Source organism: Condylostylus longicornis, unplaced genomic scaffold (assembly GCF_029603195.1).
Source record: "Condylostylus longicornis isolate FDR11 unplaced genomic scaffold, ASM2960319v2 ptg000091l, whole genome shotgun sequence".
NCBI classification, from domain to species: Eukaryota; Metazoa; Arthropoda; class Insecta; order Diptera; family Dolichopodidae; genus Condylostylus; species Condylostylus longicornis.
The window spans coordinates 1,592,927-1,603,126 of record NW_026578059.1 but is presented as its reverse complement, the minus strand read 5'-3'; positions in this window follow the sequence as shown (position 1 = coordinate 1,603,126).

Here is a 10,200-nt window from a genome sequence, read left to right as displayed (position 1 = left end):
GTAGTAGCTCCCCTACAGTTTCAATAGTAGTTTGGTCATATCTTAGAGAAACACAGTACCGATTTTTGCATAAATTAACATGGCAATGCGCCGACTTAAAGTCATAGTCTGACGCATAGTCAGCTGTAGTATATTTAACACAAAAGATAACAAATTCGTGCGGGTGTCATTTTCTCATATATTTTCCCTCGTTTTTTTTATTTTTTTTTATAAAAAAAATTTCAATGCCTATGTGTGTAGTTCTAAGTGGCTATGATAATTAAAAACTAGATGACTTCACACTTAAATGGAAGAGCTTTTTAAGTAAAAAATCATATAATAGATATAAAAAATCGCGGTCCAGCTCAATTAATAAGCCCGTATTCTGTATTGTTAAAAGCAAAGTTTTGAAACCGCCTTTTAACCGTATTTAAACCTGAAAGTTAATATAGTGATATTGCATTTTCGGGCACAAATTTTGATTTTTTGATGTAGATTTTTTCTTTTTAAATTGAAATTGTATGTATTTTTACTATATATGATTAAATTTTGCAGTTTGTTGCAATAATAGTGCCTATGAATCATTTAAATCCTTTTTCGCGATCCCTAATTATTTTTGCATGACTCTCGCATCCAAAATTATAAAATTGGCTGTTATGTGATTTTTGCTCTCAAGTTTTCAATACTCAAAATGGGTACTCAATAATAATTTCGATTCCATTTTAAATATTTTTTTTCTCTTTCTAATGTTAAAAAAAACTTGTTTTAACATGTTTAACGATCTTTATGAAATAGAAGCGTCATTTTGTTTGAATATTTTAATATCAGCAATATTAACATTAACGGGATAAAATAAAAATTTTAATAAATAGTGAAAGCGTTGTAATTTCTAATTGGTTTTTTAAACGGTTCGAAGTGAGTACCTTAAAATTATTAAACTATAATTTAAAATTTAGCATAGAAAAGTGCTTTTTGAAATTGTGAAAATTTATAATTTAAAAGTATGAGTGTGCAAAATTCAGAATTTGTTTTTTGAAATTATTAAATTGCTTAAATTCAAAAACATAAAAAAGAATTGAAATTTTGTAAATTTGTTTATCAAAAAAATCAAACGAAATAAACATTTAGTATAATCAAAATATGTATGTACATATGTATGTATGTACATACATATATGTATGTACGTAAAATGAAAGCATACCTAGCTAACAAAACATTTTCATGGACGTAATGATCATATAAATGACTTCCGAAGTCTTAAGGTACGTCTCCTTTTTATTAACTGCATTATTGTAGTAAATCGTTTAAATATATGTATATATTGAATTTAAATTGAATATTCACAATTTCAACAATAAAATTATCATTTGTGTTTGGATTACAGGTTTAATTTGTACTACTTGATTTCTCCTATAAGACATAAATATTACTAAAATTAATTAATGAAAAATTAAGGAAAGGATAATAACATTTTAGATCCGCTATTGTGGTTTAAAACAATTTAAGTATTTTGCGAGGAAAAGAGCAAAATGGAAATGAGAAAAAGGTTAGTAAAAAAATTTGAATATTAATATTATTTTCAATATTTTAGTTAAATATTATAATAATATTGGAAGTATAGTTATATGATTACAATAATTTGCATACATACGTAATTATTCCATTCTGGTTTTGAATCATCAGGCTCTTGAACAATAACGATATAATAATAGCTCATCAGCTCTTCAGTTTCATGGTTGTCGTTTTGTAGTTAAAAAATTAAATGAATTAAATTTAACGAGCATTTAAAAGATAAGCGCATATCCACTTACATATATGCTGAATTATTTATTTAAATTACTTAATTAATTATATAATATTATGTAAATTAGTTAAAAAAAAATTTATCTGATTAAATTTGTTTGTATAATATACCCTTGCGTCAATTAACCCTTTAATTAATTAAGTTTTTATCGGTACCTACATATAATTATTTCGTTTTGGATCCAATTGCTGAATTGTGCATCGATACGGTATTATTACGGTGTCCGGGTATATGTGATCTTGGTAAGTATCAAAAGATTACATTGCATTGGAGAGTTTAAGGAATATTCTTAATGTAGACTTTATACGACAAATTGATTTATGGTTAATAATGTTGTATAGACGGTAAAAACAATCGGCAATATTTTTTTTAAATGAAATGCCTGCTACAATTTATGTTTCCTGGAGATTGGAGTACAATTATTTAAGATGGGGAAATAAAATTTGAATTGAGAATCAAAAAAAAGTAATAAAATAAGGAATATATGTATACGGTATTCAGAAAAATGTATATACTGTATTATGAATTATGTATGTATGGATATATGTATTTATATATAAATACACAATATTTTATCCAGTAGTTTATAACAAATGGAATATACATATGTAGGTACAACATATGCAATGAAAAATAGGGGTGGCCCTTAAAAGGAATAAAAAGGGTTATATATATATTATTCAAAAAAATTGTACAAGGATTTGTATGTAATAATGATAATAATAATTTTATTAAAATAATAAAAAATATAGTTCTTTAGAAATTTTCATACACGAACTGTAGGTATATAATAATTCGTTATTTTTATAATATTAATTTTATTTATTACCCTTATTAATAACAAGGAATATAAGTAAATATAAATAGTAGATTGTGACATTTTACTATCTTTGCCTTCCAAATGGCAATATTAAGGTTTTAATACGTAATTCAGCAATTGACACTTAAAAACAGAATCGGGTATTACTTAATACTGTATTACGGAATTTTGGAAATCAAGGTATATATGTATGTATACGAAAATCAAAGGGTAGGAGTGTAAGGAAACAAATAGGGAAAATTATAGGGAAATAAATTTACATTTATTTGCAAAAACAAAAAGTGTTTTTGAACATTAATAAAAATATAAAATAATATTGGGTTAAACCAATGGTTCGTAATGTAGCACTTTTCTATTCAACAAATGAAAATAGTGCTTTTAAAACCAGGCTAGCTATATCCTACAATATTAAAATTACTTTCAAAGATAGGCAAAAATTTCCTCTTACGGAAATAAGTTTCTTGTAAAGATCTATATAAATTTTTGGATATGGGTGTAGAAGTTTTGTAAACATGTTCTCGCACGGACGGACGCACAGAAGAAAACGAATAACCACTTTTTTTCAAAAATTTTTTGGAAAATTGCTAAAAATAAAAAAAAAATAGGCATTTTTCACTTTACTCTATGACGATCGGAATTGCAGTAATTACACTCGAACTCTACTGTCTCTCTTATTACACAAACATTATATTATTCAATTATAAATATTATTTATTTCAAAAATTGAGTGAATTGTATGTGGGTGTGTGTATATTATTGCAATTCTGATATCGCCAGCTATATATATATATATGTATAGGGTTCATTGTATATCGAAGAAACAAATGTTGTTTTCTATAATATTGAGATTTGAAAATTTTAAAAATATTAACTTAAAATTAATTTGTTTAATTTTAAATCCCGGCGGCATCCAGCAACGCCCCCCCCCCCCTCCTGCTCTTCCTAGAACACATAAAAATATTTATAAATTAAATATTATTATTAAATAGAATTAAAAATATTTCTTTAATTTTTGTATTGTAATTTGAATTTATTTTGGAATTTGTAGAGGATATATTTCAAATACAAAATTCTGAACTCAAGTATATTTTTTAAAATCTTATCAGTATCAAATATTTTAACAAAATTTTATTAAAACAATACTTTATTTCTGCTCTCTTGAACCAAAAAAAAAGTAATGTTCCCGGTCTGGTGATACAATAACCATAAAATTTTTAAATTGTTAATGTCATAGAGAGAAAATATTTTGAAAATTGTATATATATACTTATGGGAAATGTCCAGACTCCAGACTTTTACTAAAGGTATATATAGTAAGGTATAGAAAAAAAATAAATGTTGTCGTCTATGTATAGCTATGTATAGTTTATGTATTTTGAGTATATTGAGATCGAGATATTCTAGGCAAGATTTTTAAAAAATAAAATGAAATTTAAGAATTCTCTACTTTATTTTCACACTTTTTTATTTTTTAATTTCACCACCGCCCTATGGGGTTCTTTTCTTTTACTTTCAATATTTTCTTTACTATTTTTTTTTCTAAATCTCTTTAACTAATTATTTAGTAATATAACACATTCACATACATATTTCGTTTGTTTGTATTTTTTTAGTTTTTTTTATAATTTAATTTTTAATTTTTAAAATTTTAAATTTTATTTAATTTTTGCATTTTTATTAATTTTATATTTTTTTAATTTTTTGTTATTCTGATATTGAATTTGTTTTTTGTATATGTAGTAGTAGTTAATCACAAAATAAACATAATAATTACATATATATATATATTATATATATAAATATATATAAGAGTAACAAAACAATAAAAAAAAGAACAAAGATTTAAACGCCAAGTCTATATGAAGTTTAAAATTCAAATGACAGTATGTGCAACAACACGCAGAATACTTACGTATTAATTTTATTTCGTCCTTTTTTGTATTTGTTTCTAATTTCATTTTATTTTTTTGTTTTTGTTTTTGATACATAGATAAAAACGGTTTTAAAATTTTTTTCAACAACATACTACAGTGAAATACTATTAAACCGAACACTGTAAAATTATGAGGATCTTAAAAGTAAAATGTGGTCTAATCCCAAAAACGAACTTTAGATCCGAAAATCAGAAATTTTGGGGTTTCTCAGGGATCTATGAAAATATTAATTTTGTTAATTATTTGTTAAATCTGAAATAATTATTTAAATCTTAAATAACTATACCTGAAAAATCAGCATTAGAAATTATTACCATAAATGTAAGGTAAAGATCGATTTTGTTTAGAGCGTTCATGTAGAGTTTTTAATAAAGAAATACGACGGCATTATAAAAATACTGTACAATCTAATGAATACGAAGGTAATTCTACTTCGATCTCCATATTAATCGTATTGAGTCTTTTTAAATTTTTTTTTTTGAGATTTGCAATACGTCTGCGCTTCCTTTTGGAAACGCTTATCATTTTTCCTCCTTTTGAACTCAAATGAATAGTCTCAATTTAATTAACTTACCATATGTACTTATAGTAAAAGAAGAGGTGGTGTTGAGATGTGCTATTCATTTTTTAGCTTATATCTGATTTAATCTCCTCGCATTTCAAATAAAATTAGTACTGACTCTGAAAATGGCGTTCTGATCCTTCCGATTCTTTTTATGATTCTTCGTAGGACCGAATATGTGTTTTTTTCAAAATTAGATGTTTTTAATTTAATAGATGTATGATTGTATTTTAGTACTCGTAAATATATGTGTATGCTATGTGATAAGTTCAATTATTTGAGAATATTTTGTATCTTTTAAAGGATATTTTATTCAAGATTTTATGTATGATGTGCGCAAGGACATTTCTTACTATATAGTATTTTTATTATGTTCATGGAAGCATATATATACACAATGTATATATAGTTATGTTATGTTGTTTTCATGTTATAAATTTGATATCATAGTCATAGTTCACATAAAATTTTTTATAACATGTAAAAAGTTACTGAACCCTTTTTTACATCTGACACTTTTTTTTCTTGTGTGAATATATACACTCAAAAAAAAACTACAACTCTAAACCTTAGGAGTTTATCAATTTTTATTATTTAGAAATTAAAAAAAATTTAATAAATAAAATGAGCAGGCAGTTTACAGTTTACTTCTCTCATTTCCCTTTATAAGTTATTCAAAAAAAGTAAGTCACCTTATGCGATTCTTATACTTATATTTATAAATACTTATTATTCCGAAAGAACAAGTGTAGTACGAAGTTAACCTTCCTCATTTCTAAAAGTCCTCAATTCAAACCTATTTCAAAAAAAGTCTGTTCAAAGCAATAACAAATACCTTTCTTAGACCTTCTTAGTAAGAACAAGTAGGTAGTTGTATAAACTACTACAAATTTGTGTTAAAACCGTTGTATATTTCTCGTAAATCCTTGAGATTTGGAACCTAGTTCTGAGCAAAAATTTTATCAATTTTTGGTGCCCTAGTAAACGATATAGTATAATGTTAAAGCATTCAGTACTGAATAACTTATTGTTCGCGTTTCTGTCTTAGATGTAGATTAGTCTTTGCAGTGTCATTCAGATTTAATGGTTTTCATTATATAATTTGGAAATAATTTAAGGGATATTTACAAATTATACAAGTAACTTTTAATTGCGCATACGCATATCCGTATCTATATAATAGAAAAAATGACGGGAATTTAATATTTTCGTGTTAGAATGACAGGAGTTCAATATTTTTTTCAGTTATAAATATTTAATTTGTGAAAAACTTCTTATTTTTCTTAATTGCTAAAATTTATTTTTAAAGGTCATTTTCATTTTTTAAGGTCACACATTTTGTCAAAATTGGTAGAACAGAAATTTCTTGTCTGACTGCGCACTCTATGAAATCATTATGTGGAATCACTTTTTCGCTACAAGAGTCAAAAAAAAACATTGTATTCGAGGTTAATAGACGCAAGTCTGATAGGGCTAATTAAATACTTAAAATAGTAAATTTAATTAATATTTGCGAATCTGATATAGGAGAGTAAAATTTCTTTATTTTAATCTGAAAATAAAAGTTTTACGTTTAATCTTTGCCTGAATTTTTTTGAGTGTACTTATGAAATTGTATTGCAGCAAGGCTTTTCCTCCATTTAACATTAAATATACATATGTTACACATTTATACCTCGTCTAGAAATATGTATAGGTATTAAGTCCACAAAATCATATATATATATATATATATATGCAGTTAAAGTTGTATAAAAGGAAATCCTATACAAAATAGTAGTGAAATTATTTTATCATGTTTCTTGAATTTTTGGATATTAACAATACTTTTATATAAGTGAAGTTTATTTGTTCTTCTTATGAATGCTCCTAATTTTGGCAATAAATTTTACTCTATAATATAACGCATTTTTAATTATATACAGGTTGGCTCTCGTTTCTCATTTGTATGCACCGGTAAATACCATTTTGCAGACAATGACAATGTCCAGAAGAGAGGTACACTCCTCCATACAGGGTGATCACCAACAAGTTAGGAGTCGCATACCACCGGGTAGAAGCTCGAAAATGAGTAAAATTTTTGTTCGGAACATAATGTTAAATAGAAACCGTTAAAATTTCGGCAAATTTTTTTAAAATTCCTGCAGTTCCGAAACGGTTCCGATCTAACACTGTATTCCGAATAGAAAATTTACTCATTTTCAACTCTCTACGCTATGGTATATGGCTTTTAATTTCTTGATGAATCACCCTGTATATGTGACAAAATTGACATTACCTTTCAACTTAAATTTTCTTCTTATATAAAAAATATCAAAATAAATGAAAATCTAACATAGAATCATATAGTAAGACTTGTCACTGGATAAATGACATTTTTACCGAAGCATTGTGTATACACTAAGGTAGGTTATGTGATAGCACCAAATTTTGGATGTCGCGCTTTCGGTGGAAACGCACTTTTCCATGGTAGGGGAGTGTAAATAAACTATTTTTAGCAACCTGTCGGTCTGTCTGTCTGTGTGTGCACGCGTGCATCTCAAGTTCGGCTTATCCGATTTTGATGAAATTTTATATGTAAGTTTATTTCGACTATGGCACGGATTGATCAAATATCAGACTTTTGGGAAATATCAGACCTCGGGAAATGGATCTTTTAACGGGCCTGTTTTACATTTTTTATCATTTTTAAGAAAATATCCAACAGATTTACTTGAAATTTATAATATTTATTATAATTTGAATTTTAATATATAAGCTTCATTCGTCCGTCCGCGATACCTCCTAACTTTTGGAAGAAATCAAGCGTCAGCAACTGAACGTTTACTACAGAACAAATACACATTTTTGCGTATATAAAGAAAACTAATCAACCGATTTCATTAAAATTTAATATTTAAATTCAAGGAGTTTAACAACGAATTTATAAATTTTTTGAAAATATCAGGGCTCGGAAACTGGTCTGGGGGTCGATTTTATATATTTTGCCTAATCTACGGAAATTCGGAAATGATGGAATTTCTTAATTAATATTTCAGCTCTGATTCTTACCAGAAGTTGCTGACGAACTTTTCATATAAAACGGACGGCATAACTCTATTAAGAGCCAAATTAAGATTTTTCTAGGTATTATAACTAAAAGTTTATTAGCGTCCTTAAAATTGTAAAAAAGTGCTTAAAACGCATTTTCATAATCTTCGGTAATACTTTTACTAATCTAGATAATACATATTGCGGTCGGTTATATGCTTATTTTTTTTATTTATATATTTTTTTTATTGAATTTATAAGAAATTTTTATATATTGAACAACTATATAAAGTTGTGAAGTTCTATAAGACCTACCAAATGATTATATTTAATGATCTATACTAAGTTATACCAAACACAAAAGATTATTGTCTTTAATATGTTTCTTAAGGATAGCACCGGGGTATACTGTATTAATTATTTAAGACTTTCACAGCTTAAGACTTGCAAACTTTATAGAATATTTTTGAAATGCTTCTTTACTTTAAGAACAAGCAACACAACACCAAGAGGATCCATTACTAATAAGAGAATTGCACATAAGAGGATTTAGATAGACTAAAGCAACAATGGTCAATAAATTTCAAAAATGGTCGAATCACTAAATTGATAGTTTAATGGTCGAATCGCGGGTTTAATGCTTGCGAAAGAAACTGATTGGTTAAACTCGCTTTATTATATTTATATTTATTTCATATACGGTAAAGATATCTCACACATATTTGCTGCGAGGAGTATGGAAACTCTTTACTTTCTTGATATTTTGATCCTGACCGAGGTTAAGTTCACAACATGGGATCGTAATATTTTACGGACTTAGAAGAATAAGATTGAAGAACACTCTCATTTCTGAGTCAAACACGCTAAATTTTGGTCGTAGTTAACTCCTTCGGAGTGTGGCATCAAACCGGTGCTTTGTAGTTCTGCCTTGGAGTGTCTTGCAAAAAAAAAAAGAACCAAGTAATCCAACCAACCGATCATTATACTTTTATTCTTTTATAGGATACTACAGTTAATAATTAACAACATACACCTGATTTTTTTATAGTTTAAAATGTTGACAAGAAAAATTTGCAGAAAATGTAGTATCATGATTTTTAGAGAAATTTTTAAATCTGAAAAAAATAAATGCAGGTAAAATTAGAGCAATTCGATATACAGCCAATGAGCAACTAAAATTAAAAATAATCCAAAAAAACAGTACACGTAGCATGATCCAGTCTTGACAGTGACAAGAAAATTCTAGTTAAATCTGTGGACTTGACAGAATTTCGTGACAGAAACCATAAGAATTACCAAAAAAAAAACAAAAATTAAGAAAGGTGTAAAATGAACTCGGAAAATTGTGTTTATTTTTTGATACTTACACTATGAGTGACAGAACTCACTTTTGAGTGACAGAAGTAAAATTAAATATATTGCTTCTGAGGGCTAAGTAATCATAAACTTTCTATGTACAATTTAAATAAATAAATTTGAAATTTTGGCTTGTCAAACTCTCAATTATAGAAAGATTTAAAAAACGTAAAAGATTTTTTTGTACACACGCGAATCAATTGTTTTTTCAAGTACATTTTGTGAATTCATGAAACAACATGCGCAGAACTGCAAAAATTGTTTTTGATATAGTTTAAAAAAGGTTTACATTTCAGTGTCAAAGCAGACATTTAATGTCATTATTTTTCATTTTATTTTCCACATCAAAAATTTTGGAGAGAAAACAACATTATTTTTCAGCAGATAATATGACAGTTGTAAATTTTCAAATATTTTTAGAAGTCATTATGGAAATCTAGTATACAAACCCCATATGTTTTTAAAATTAAATTTGGAAATCTAGTACAAACTCTTCCAATTACTAATATTAATTACTTTATTTATAAAAAATTGTTGTGGGGGGGGGGACGCTTTTTTTTTATATAATCGGTTTACAAAAAAGTTAAGACAAAAATAAATATAGAGAAAGCTTTTCTCTTTTATAATGGCAAAAATATAATTATGTATCCCCGTTCTGTTTTAGATTGTATATATAGCTATCTCTTTTTAGTATTTTATATTATTTTATAGGTTC